A 13,471-nucleotide genomic window follows, 5' to 3' on the forward strand; every position below is an offset into this window, starting at 1 on the left:
TGATACTGTCTTGATGCTTTATAGACTATATTCACTTCTCTTGTCTCTGCATCTCTTCTATGTGCATTAGTCTGGCTTTGTGTGATGTCACCAATTTGATTTTCCATTCATTGCTCCTGCTTCTTCTGGGATTTCATTCAAATTGCCATCATACTGTCTTGTATGCAGGTATGGCTTTCTCAATGGGAACCCTGCCTCCAGGATTCTCCTTGGTATCAGTATTTTCACTGGTACTGCACATGTCTCAAAATCTGGTTCCCAACATATAGGCAATATGGGCGAGATGGTTCAGGTTGGGGTACTTGGTTCCTTCTCTACACTCCCCCCTCTGGGCGATTCATCGGCCACTCTCCATCATTCTTCACATCCAGACATCCTCGTCTGAAGAAATGCTTCTTTGGGACCCATATCTTGATTACTCCTTTCAGGCATCCTGCTGATTTCACATGCTCATTCTTGTTTTGTTTTTTTTGATTGATATTTTATTTCTATCGCGCTCGTACACAAGTGTTTCAGAGCACGACAAGGCAAGGGAGGGGAAAAGGGGAGAACAAAACAGCGATCTTACTAGGCCCAGTGACATTGAGAACGCGCAAGTGCATGGGAGAGGGGGAGGGGAAAAGTGCATGGAAGGAGGGAGAAGTGGAAAGTGCGAAGCAGAGGAGAAACAGATAAATAACAATAAATAAATAATAAAGGCAACAAACTGTGGTAAGGCAGCCAGCAATTTGCAAATGCAAGGTTTAAGGCAGTAGACAGGGTAGGTCTGATAAATGCAGGAAGAAAAAGGGGGGGCTGTATGGGTACAGATACAGACCCCAGTGCAAGGGGTGGCCCGGAGGCAGTGCGAGAGGGTGGCAGGGTGAGCAGATACCTGGGCCCGAAGGACAGAGGGTGGCCGGCTGCACAGTTCCAAGAGAGAACAGATCAGCAGGGGAGAGGGGGATCGAAGGCAGAAGAAAAGAGGAAGGTCTTGAGGTGCTTCCGGAACCAGGGATGGTTCTCCTCAAGTTTTAGAGTGGCAGGGAGGCTGTTCCAGAGGGAGGCCCCAGCCGGAGACAGAGCCCGGGCATGCACTGGACACTTGGACTACAATAGATCCATCTTCCAACATACTTCTTATGGTCTTTGGATACAGGAATTTCGTTCCCTCATTTGCATGGATACTGGCTTTCACAAAATCTCTGATTTCTTAATCTGTTTACTGGTATCCAGTTAATTTCTCGAAAACACATTTTCGAAATGCCATTTTTTTAAAACAAATATGTTGAAAAAAATTCAGAATTTACTATTTTTTTATTTTATATGTTTAATTTTTGTTTCGTTACAAAAAAAAAGTGTCAATAAAAAAAGGGGGGTTGGAGGGAACCTCCCCATTTAAAAAGTAAAATAAACATTTTTTAAAATTCGGATTTTTTTCCCAGACATATTTGTGTCGCAAAAATGGCATTCGAAAATGTGACGTTCAAAAAAGTCACTATGAACCCTGTTAACTCTTTGGTCATCCATCCTGATTCAACATCAGTCATGATCTTCAGCCCTATGGCTTTCTTTGCTATTTTCTTGCAGTGTGAGATTATTATCCTAATCACACAAAATCCAAGCAATACCATTACTATCAGGGCTGCAAGAAATTTGAAAATATCTGCCATCCATTATGGAACCCATGAAAAGAGCACTCCAAACCAGCTATCATCAGCAATGTCTTCCACTTCGTCCACCATTTGGACGTGCAGCTTCGTCAGCATCTCAATAGCCTCTGTCAAGGTGCCATTCTCGTCATCATGAGAAGATATACATGTGCAACATGATTCTCCAATATTTGCACATACACCTCCAACCATAGCTGTTATCATATCCAAGACATATCTCTTCTGAAGAGTCATCAGTCGTATGGCTCTCAGCTCTTCCCTGATAGCATTGAATCCCTTTATGGTAGTGTTGGTTGTCTGCAACTGTTCCCATCTGGTAATTTGTAACCATTTAGTATTTGCTCCAACCTGAATACTCAGCATAATGATCAACGTGAATATCGATGTGTCAGAATAGAAACAATATTATTCCTCCTATTGTAATAATTGTATGTGTATTGGCCTACGCCAAGTTGTCTAAACATCATGTGCGAACAAACTCCACGGCATGGTCTTGACCTTAGAGAAAGTAATGTAAGTCGCCATCTTGGATTGAGCCACCATTTTAGGTTCTCTTGTTATGTAAAAGTCACTCTGAACATCAAAATGGAGGCCAAACAACATTCTGAGTAAGATTCTGGCCGTTGTGACCTCTGTACAACTGAATAATTAATATGCCCGCAGGCCACTTGTCGGGGTCGCGAAATGAGACCTTGTCCTACCGTTGACCTATATGTAAATGTACAACTATATCAGTGAAACTAATCGAAATGCATATATTAAAGGATTGACCTGGCAAGGAACCCAAAGACCTGTTTCGCAGAATGGTTAACCTGCAAGAGGGTTGGCCAAGGGCTGGACAAATAGTATAAAAAGCCCGGGTATTGCTCTCTCACTAACACATCGAACCCTCGTTGAAGTTCGTTATGTTATTCTGAGAGCCGAATAGCTATCCGTTTGTCAATTGACTTGGTAACTGTTGTAGCTTGAAATAAAGCACTTGTATGTCCTTTGTAACCTGTGTTGGTGTGTTTCTTTTTGGGCTTCCCGGCCTCATATTATTTTTTTGATTCCACAGTTGGCGCCCGAATAGGGACCCTCAAGATTGATGCCGAATCATTGAAGGATTGACGCAGACTATCGATCTGGGATCGGACGGTGTGATACTGCGGGCCCGACCGAACGAGACGCGATACCTCGGCATCGCTGCATGATCCGATCCTTGGACGATAGTCATGTGGTCTGACACAGCATCTTGACGAGGGTCCATTTTTGAGGCGGGCAGATTTGTCGAAACCACCAAACACAAGGTAAAATTCGTTAGGTAAGTTCTTTGGTAAACCGTACGGTCCTCCTTAGGTTTGGTCAGGTGTAGTCGTGACCCGACTCTTAATTTAACCCTGACAATTTGAATTTGGCGTATTGTATCTGCAGACACAATTATTGACCAGGTAACACCAAATTTTTGTGAAATGCCTGGGAAATTGTCTAGCTGCTTTAGGGCTCTGTTCCGCAGTGATCGATAATCTTTCGATTTTAGCCACCCGGCACCACAGGAGGGGTCGCCGGCATGTACTATGTACTGTAAGCATGGCATTGGAAGTATAGTATTTAATGGTATTTGGCACAGACAAACCAGACATGCCTCCGAATTTCAGTGGCCCATCAATGGTAGTTTCGAGATCCCCCGTATTGAATACCTAGAATCGATCTTGCTAAAGAAGAAGGCCAGACCTGCAGCATTTGATGTTTTGCAGAATTGGAAAAAAGAAGCGTTGCAGCAGTTTAAAAGTAGGGATAAACATGCACGTCGTCATAAAACAAATGCCGAAAAGGCGTTGTTATATGATAAGGAAAAACATTCAGAGTCAGTCAGGAATATGGATAGGGCTTTCTCACTCGGCATCCAGAAGATCTATCCCTCTAAAGATTTTCATGTTTCTGAAGAATTTATTGATAAATTGTTAAACGAACGCAGGCCTGGTGCCTCTGCGTCACCTCTGTATGATCCTCTCCCTGGTGCTCTGCCCATTCCTGCTGTTATTCCTGCTGTTAGTCCCGTTGCCCCTGTACAACCTATTGTTCCTATTCCTCTAGTTGTTGTTCCTCCACCTACTCTACCACCCCTTCCCCTTGCGCCGATAGTCGTACCTCCATTGAATTTGCCCGCACCTCCGCTCCCGAGTGGTTCTGTACTGACTGAAGTTGATCAGGGCGCAGGGTCAAAGATTGTTACTCGAAATACTGTCTCTGCAGAAAAGAAACGGGAATTATTTGGATGGGCTAAGCATTGTATGGAGAGAGGTGATCAAGCTGATGTTTTCTCCACATTATCAAATATGGGCAATTTTCCAGAGAAAAATGTTTTTATTGAAGGTTTGGGGACTCATTTATGTGTAATGTGGGGTAGATTACATAATACAGATCTCCCACAAGGGTTGAGGGATCTAAATACTTTAGCGCTTTCGAGGGACACTGAGGAGAAAGTACATGGTCATGTTGAGAGGTTGTTTGAGTATAGGAGGGACTTAGAAAGATTACGGGATGAGGATTGTGAAGACGGCAGTATGTATGTACAGAAACGGTTCCTTCCGTGTCGTAAATCGGCATCTGAGGAAGTACGAATTTGTACCAAAGATGCGATTCAATGGATCTCGGATTCATCGATACCACCGGATGAAGTATATGACACGTATAGTCAGTATACAGTAGAAATGCAGAGGAAGGTGATTCAGGTAATGGTACAGTACCTACAGGATGAATGTGTAAGGAAGAAGGTTAGTTGTCCTATAGAGTTATTGGGTATTTGTAAGAGGGCTTTTTCGCCCGACACTTCTTCAGCTGCCTTAGCGCTCGACCTGGCTCTGTTGCTTAGTAAGCGATCGGAATTACCTATATCTCAGTTGCCAATGAGAGAGGTTCCTCCGACATTTGTCCCAAAGGTTGAGATTCCCGCTAACGCTGGGACAGGTGCACCCGCTGTGGACATCCCTGCACATTATGTATCGCAATTTGTTCACGTCCCGTTTTCACGACAGGAAGTGAACACTATTAGACAATCAATTCCCGATATTAGGAAAAATCCGACAGGATTCTACAAAGAGATAAAGTCCGCTTTGCAGTCCTCTGTGTTCACCTTAAGTGATATTGACTTGCTATTCCCTGTACTCCTGCCCGTAGATTTATGGAAGCAGGTTCGAACAATAGAGGATGTGCCAGGGTTGGGAGATACATGGGCTAACATAACTAGGCTTGATGGGGAAAGACCAGCTGGTGAGAAACAACCTCAGGTGATACTCACTTTGCCTGATAGAATTGGCGCAAAATTAAAAACCATAATTCCCGAGAAAAGAATTATTTGGGACAAGCTTACGGCCTGTGTTCAAGGAAAAACTGAAGGTGCCACCGAATTCTTTAATAGATTCAAACAGGTATTCTCTGACTTCAGTGGACAGGACTTGGGCACAGAGTCTGGGAAAAGGTTGTTTGTGGACAAATTTGTACGTGGATTGTTGCCCGACATCCAGTCACAGATTATGTCCTCTGAGAGCGCTTGGCAGGCGAAATCCCAATCTGAAGTTTTACACATGGCTCAGTATTATGAGAACCGTGTTAATAATGAAAAAGAGAGAATGGAGAAGAGGAAAGGAGATTTGAAGACTAAAGTATTGTTACAACAAATTGTTAGAAATCACAGAGGAGGTAATTCACAGACCAGAGGTCAGTATGTTCCAAAAGGGAACGTTCCCTTGGGTCCTGTGAATATTAATCAATGTGCCTTTTGCCGCCAGGAAGGTCATTGGCATGCACAGTGTCCCGTCCTTCGACAAAGGTAAAACAACACATTTGGGAGCATGGGTAGACGACCTAGAGGTCGCCCTGGAGTAGGGGGCCCTGATAGAGGTCAGTTCTCACAAGATCCTCAGCAACCTTTTTCAAGGGAAAATCAGGCTTCGAGTGTGGACACGAGAAACATATTTGATCACCCTTCTGCTGCCTACCTTTCTGAAGAGCTTCCTTCCGACGACATTTTATTTTGTTAGGATTGCCCGAAGCAGGGTTTGGAACCCTCACCTATTCCCGTTAGTCAAAAAGGTCCCTATGTTGAATTGTTAGTGGGGAATAGGAAACATCAGTTCTTGATAGACACTTGAGCACAGAAGTGCTCCATTGATCATTCTCGGGTTCCAAACATTCCACTGTCAGGGCAAACTAATGTTTCTGTAGGGTTTTCTGGCATACCAGTCGCTTGTCCGGTTTCTTCGCCGGTGCCTGTTTCTTTGGGTCCCTTCACGGACCACTGTCCATTCCTCTTGACTTCAAACTGTGGAGAGAATTTGCTGGGATTAAATCTGTTGAAGAAACTAAATGCAGTAATTCATTGTTCCTCTGACGGAGTGCGACTGATGGTTTCACCACAGCAACTTCCAAGTTCTCAGTTTTTGACTCGGCCATTGCCTCCTGAGCTTAGCGTTGTCCCGGAATGTTTGTGTGCGGTTGACGACAATGATGTCGGGGTACTACAGGTTGAACCCGTTAAAATAGTTTTGAAACATGGAGTTAAACTACCACGCATTCCGCAATATAAACTATCAGTTGAGGGTGAGCGTGCTTTGAAGTGCATTGTCTCCGATTTTGTGCATCGAGGAGTGATTGAAGAGATTGCAGGTAGTTTATGTAACAGCCCGATTTTACCCGTGTACAAGAAAGGCGACAATGCAATCCCATTCCGTTTCATAATTGACCTACGCGCTATTAATAAAGTTGTCGCCCCACAATTTCCAATTGTGCCTGATGTGACAACGATACTAACTATGATCCCTGCTACAGCTACACACTTTAGTGTTGTGGATCTGAAGAATGCTTTCTTCAGTATTCCTATACACAAGGAGAGTAGATATTTGTTCGCGTTCACCTTGGGGGGACGTTCGTTCACATTTACTCGTGCACCTCAAGGTTATACTGAAAGTCCGAGCATTTATAGTAGGGCTTTGAAAGAGCAGCTTGACACCCTTGAATTGCCATCTACTTGTACACTGCTTCAGTATGTCGATGACTTGCTTTTAGCCGCAGATTCTGAAAGTGCTTGTAAAGAAGGCACGGTATTGTTGCTTATTCATTTGGCTGAACATGGTCACAAAGCTTCGCTTAAGAAATTTCAATATTGTTGTCAGGAGGTCGCCTATTTAAGCTATATCCTGTCAAAGGAGGGGAGAAGATTGACACCTGAAAGAATAAAACACATTTCTGGCATGTCTGTTCCAAATACACAGAAGGAAGTCAGAGCCTTAATAGATATGGCTTCTTACTGTAGGCTGTGGATCCCGAACTTCTCACTAGTGATAAAACCGATGTTGACCTTGACGAAGAAGGGCATTTCTTCGCCGCTGCCATGGAAGTCGGAACATCAACGATCATTTGAGCTTCTCAAAACCGCGTTATGCTCTGCACCGGTTCTGGGTACTCCAAATTACAACAAGGCCTTTGTGTTGTTTGTGCATGAATGTGATGGATGTGCTTTGGCTGTGTTAACACAGGAACACGGAGGGAAGAATAGACCGTGCGGCTACTACTCTTCCGCCCTTGACCCTGTCGCATGCGCTTTGTCAAGATGTTTGCGAGCTGTCGCTGCTGCTGCCGCGTCTGTAAAACAGAGTGAGGGAATGGTCCTAGGCCATGATTTAATCCTGATGGTACCTCACTCTGTAGATGTCCTATTGAATAAAACCCAAACACAGCACCTCACCTCTGCACGGCTGACGAGGTATGAATTAACTTTGTTTGCCCCTCACATTCAAATTAAGAGGTGTTGTGTTCTTAATCCGGCTGAACTCCTACCTTTCCCGCAAAATACTGTTTGCAGTGACGAAGAATCACATGACTGCCTGTATACTACTGAAAAGGAAACGAAGGGCAGGATAGACCTTATAGATACTCCTTTGGGCAATGCGGAAGGAGAGCTGTTTTGTGATTGCTCCTGCTTCAAACTCCTGGATGGTACATCTACAGCTGCCTATGCAGTTACTACATTGAGTACGTTTGTTGAAACTAAGAGAATTCCGCATAACTCCGCGCAGGCCGCAGAGATTATAGCGTTGACCCGAGCTTGTGAACTCTCTGAAGGGCATACAGTAAACATATATACTGATAGCCAGGACGCCTTTGGGGTGGCTCACAACTTCGGGAGGCTCTGGTCGGAAAGAGGGTTCCTAACCTCACATGGGACCAAGATTCAGCATGGCCCCCTGATAGTGCAATTGCTCTCGGCACTCGCACTCCCATGTCAGTTAGCAATCATGAAATGTGCAGCGCATCGTAAGGTCATAGATGATGTGGGAAAAGGGAACGCCTTTGCTGACCAGATAGCCAGGCAAACGGCGACAGACCTTAGCGCAGACATGTATGCTCTAAGAGAAACAAATGATGCCTATGTAATGGATGAGGGTATTGGGTCTGTACGAGATATCCAAGCTGATGCCACGATAGAAGAGTCTAAAAAGTGGGCCGAAGGAATGGGGAAACTAGATGAAGATGGGTGTTGGGTGGACACATCTGAAGGGAAATGGTTGCTCCCTGATTCATATGTGCTAGCAATGGTTACGATGGCACACGGTCCTACGCATATGTGTGCTCAGCAGATCACGAAAATGGTAGAACAAGACTGGGTAAATGATAAAATGTTGAAGATGTCACAGTGCTATGTTCAAAATTGTATGATTTGCTTACAGCACAATGTGGGGAAGGGGACAGTAACTCCAAGGGGTAGTTTTGGGCCTCCTTCTGTTCCCTTCGAGGTCATCCACTTTGATTTTATTGAGATGGAACGGTGTAACAATCTAAAATATGTCATTGTGATCATTTTAGTAAATGGGTTGAGGCTTTCCCCGTTAAGGATGCTACTGCCATGACCACTGCAAAGACTATGGTAAAGGAATTCTTTCCACGATTTGGGCTGCCAAGAGTATTTGGTCGGACAACGGTCCCCATTTTGTTGCAGCAGTAATTTTGCAGATATGCACAGCGTTACACATTGAAAAGCGATTTCACTCGGCTAGACATCCTCAAAGTGCTGGGTTGTTAGAGAGACATAACGGTATCCTAAAGAATAAGCTTGCTAAAACATGCGCCGGCACCAAACTGAAATGGCCGGACGCCTTACCTATTGTATTGTTAGCTATGCGGGCCACACCTCAAACTAAGACTGGGCTCTCTCCATTTGAGATAGTGATGGGGAGACCTGCTAATATTTAGGGTCTTCCGAAGCCCAAAGCCCTGAGGGAGGTTGAAAATGTATTGCTTGTAGACTACTGTAACCAGTTGACTAAAAATCTGTATCTCATTTATCATCAGGTTCAATCAGCTTTACCTGTACGGTTTACGGGCCCAGGACACAATATTCAGCCTGGAAGTTGGGTCCTGGTGAAGGCCTACGAAAGGTCTTCCTGTCTCGTGCCTCGCTGGCGGGGACCCTACCAGGTGCTGTTGGTCACCCAGACAGCGGTGCGGGTGGCTGGAAAGAAGCATTGGATCCACGCGACGCATGTCAAGAAACTTCCTCACCCGACGCCACCCGTTACAGAAGAAGCAGAACCCCTTGCTGATGCTACAATCTCAGATCCTGGAGTAGCAAATAGCGATGTGAGTGTGTCGGAGAATCTCTCTGAGCCCGTGGAGCTTGGGGAACAGTCCATTTCGTCTCCACAGTCTTTGGAAAGGTCACTTCCGGAAAACGTTGTTTCAAGTTCTACGACTTCCGTCGCCTCTGATACGTTGCTTCCCTCAGGAAGTAACGTTACCTTATTTCCGGATCAAACAGTACCGGGAATCACCAGGTACGACCTTCGACGAAGAAAATAGGACTACGGTACGGGTTTTGCCTGTGCATCTGGAGAAGAAAAAGAGTCCTTAAGAGTTTTGTTCTTGCAAAAGAAAGTTTTTGAAAGAAAGGGGATTCTGCTGGCTAGGGTTAGGGAAGGACTAAGAAGTCGCGCGACCGTAGTGTCTCCAGCAACGAACATTGGGGTCGTCGATCAATAAACTATGATGCCTGCCACCTCCACCGCTGCTGCTCGCATTGGACTTGTAAATAAGGGGGTGACCAACTCGGACAATGAACAATGTGCCTGGGCCCCGAAAACATATTGCTGTGTTGTGTTAATAGTAATTTTGTATAGTTACTGCCGTGGGACTCTGGTACTTCGAAGAAATTTATCCTCTAGAGCCTCTTCTACCAATTGAAATTGTACCTACTGCTTTGACTCCCTCTGTACACCTTCATACTTTGTCACCTAGGGACTCCCAGCATAGACGAAAGTACCATAATAACACTTTAATGATAATAATGAATTCAACGCATGCCATTTTTAATAAGAGTAATTGCTGGATTTGCACCCATTCACCGCAACATGGGAACAAGGGACTAGGATGGTATATTCACCCTTTACCTTTAACGACTGCTTGCTATGCCTCTCTTAGAGCACTATTCTTTGGCCGTTGGAATGACAGCATCTCAGAGAACTTTGATGGAACTAATTTAAATGATTTTGAGAAACGTGAATTGACTCCCCTGGGATGCTCGCTTTTTGTAAATAGAAGTAAACCTAATGTTGCTTCTATTAGGCCATCTGATAAACTGTCTCTTCCTTTCCAAACTCTAATTTCCTTTAAAATGGCTCCGATAGGCAATAAGGACGCTGTGCCTCCCTCCTACTCTATTAACCATTGCCCCAATTCAGTCCCCTTTTGTGTACAAAGAAATAGCACTCGGTCAATGGGAGATTTTGAAGGTTGTGTGAACATTGTAAATTTGACCGGGGGAGAACAGGCCTCTATATGTAGGGGGGCCTGTCTATTTCATTTGCGGTAGTACAGCATTTCCCTGGTTGCCCAAGGATTGGCAGGGAACCTGTTATTTAGGAATCCTGTTACCTGGGGTATTCATAGCTAGTACATTGGAAGTTTCTAAGGCTCGCCCACGGCGGGACGAGAATAGAGATACCCCTGGGCAAATATTGGGAGATATAACAAAATCAGTTGTGCCATTTTGGGGACAGATAGCAAATTCTGAGAATATTAGGGGGCTAGCAAGAGTACTGGAGAGAACCATCAACCGGACCACGGATATACTCTACAATATGACACTTGAACAGAAAGCAATAAGATTGGTAGCGCTCCAAAACCGGATGGCATTAGATGTCATTCTGGCAGAACGTGGTGGAGTATGTAAATTAGTGGGGTCCGCTTGCTGTGTTTTTGTACCAGATTCCTCACCGACAGTTTTTAAAGCAATACAGAATTTGCACGTCCTTAGTTCAGAAGTGCATGTTCCTGTGGGAGATTGGAGTATTAGTGCTTGGTTCTGGGATTCTCTACAATCCTGGGGTTGGAAGGTGCTTTCTGTTATACTGGTTATTTTGGGAATCCTGCTATTCCTTTGTTGCTGTATCCAATGTCTACCTAGTATATGTGCAATGCTAGGGGGATGTTGCGCTCAGGCAGTGAGTACGATAGGGCACAAGATGTATGCCCCAGATACAGCATCTAAAGAGTTTGTGTTTCAAGAGGTTCTGGTGAATGACCTAATGGCTATAGATATTACGGATAACGATTCAAGATGTATGGACGACAATGCATGGAGTTATTTACAAAGACATTAGAAATGATATTAGCACTTGGCATAGGCCAAAAGGAGGGTTTGTCGGAATAGAAACAATATTATGCCTCCTATTGTTATAATTGTATGTGTATTGGCCTACGCCAAGTTGTCTAAACATCATGTGCGAACAAACTCCACGGCAAGGTCTTGACCTTAGAGAAAGTAATGTAAGTCGCCATCTTGGATTGAGCCGCCATTTTAGGTTCTCTTGTTATGTAGAAGTCACCCTGAACATCAAAATGGAGGCCAAACAACATTCTGAGTAAGATTCTGGCCGTTGTGACCTCCGTACAACTGAATAATTAATATGCCCGCAGGCCACTTGTCGGGGTCGCGAACTGAGACCTTGTCCTACCGTTGACCTATATGTACATGTGCAACTATATCAGTGAAACTAATCGAAATGCATATATTAAAGGATTGACCTGGCAAGGAACCCAAAGACCTGTTTCGCAGAATGGTTAACCCGCAAGAGGGTTGGCCAAGGGCTGGACAAATAGTATAAAAAGCCCGGGTATTCCAATGTGTGCTCTCTCACTAACACATCGAACCCTCGTTGAAGTTCGTTATGTTATTCTGAGAGCCGAATAGCTATCCGTTTGTCAATTGACTTGGTAGCTGTTGTAGCTTTTAAATAAAGCACTTGTATGTTTCTTTGTGACCTGTGTTGGTGTGTTTCTTTTTGGGCTTCCCGGCCTCATATTATTTTTTGATTCCACAGATGAAGTCTGGCTGAACAGTCTGTGTTCATATGGAATGGCAACAAAAGCTTCTATGGACTTGGCTGAGAAATAGTTCTCTCTCTTCATTGTACTTATCAGCTCCATAGATATCTTCCTCCTCAGGTAAGCATCTGCTTTGTAAATTTGTCAGTGTTCAGGTCACTTTTAGGAATCACCAACGCTGGAACATGAGCATTTACTATGGAACATTGTCCTCCCCAGTCCTTGGGCAGTTTCATATAAACTCTAGATCCACATGCCCAGTAGTGACCCATTCGCACTGCTGTTCCAGTGCTCATTCCTGGTACATTAAAGATTCAACCACAATTCCGGTTCTCTCCAACTTTTCTTGTGCCATTGTTTCGGAAGCACAATTTTGCACTTTCAAAGGCACTATCTGCAAGGGTCCTCCTTTATCTTTTTTTGATGCATGTGAGAAATTTGGCAAGGCTAGGCAATAAAGGTGTACATTCATTCTGCACTATGTCAATGGTGAGCTGAAAAAAACCAATGACCACCCAGGCTCTGCAAATGACCACTCCATCTTCCCAGCCATCTGATGAAAGCACTGATCCCCAGATATGCATTTGTCCTCTGTTCTTCCATCTTCCAATTTCTTCTGCAGATTTTCCTAGACACTCCAGTCTTCTGTTTACTTCCCATCTGATTCCAGCTCCTTTCGCTCCACGATTTTCATATCTGGTCACGTGATTATTGATGTAAGCTCTTAACCTTGTCTTTGTATCTTGGACATAATCATCTTCTAGATCTGTCCATTCAGTTTCCCATTTTAGATAGGCTGTTCGGCCCATACACCAACCCCTTGTATGGCAGACTGCTATGTGTGATAGACAATGTGCTGCCTGGACATCTATTTCAATAGCTATGAGGATTTTAGACTTCCCCATGCTATAAGGCAGGAGTGCACATACAAAGAATTCCTCCTTTGAGTCCTCCTTCCTACTTCTTTCATATGCTGATACCTTATGTTATTCCCCAAGTGTGCTGTACCATCCAGGTAACCATTTAACTCATGATCATCCTTCCTAGCACTTCTCTTCAGTCTCATTCTTTTCTTATGAGTTTCTATAATCATCTCATGAAGTATGTCAGCATAATTCCTTCTCACTAGACCAATCATAGGAACATTTATCAGGGACTTGTTGTTTTTACATGTGCTACTTGTATAGGTTTGCTGCTAGAGGATCCTTTCCTTATGAGCCTTTTTGGTGCTCAAGGACAATCTCTTTAACAACTTTTTCTAAGGAAAGATGTCTAGTGACATTTGTCATAGACCCAAGAATGTATACACAATCTACTGGAGGGGGGACAATCACATAAGGTCTCGGCTGCCTTGTAGTTGCCACATCTGTACCCTCCTTCTGCATAGGAAGATACACAGGAATCTTTACCTTATTTGGATCCAAATAGTAAGCAGTGTGTACAGTAAGCGAGAGAAGTAT

The sequence above is a fragment of the Ambystoma mexicanum genome, chromosome 4p, assembly GCF_040938575.1.
Source record: "Ambystoma mexicanum isolate Mex_15411 chromosome 4p, UKY_AmexF1_1, whole genome shotgun sequence".
Taxonomy (NCBI): Eukaryota; Metazoa; Chordata; class Amphibia; order Caudata; family Ambystomatidae; genus Ambystoma; species Ambystoma mexicanum.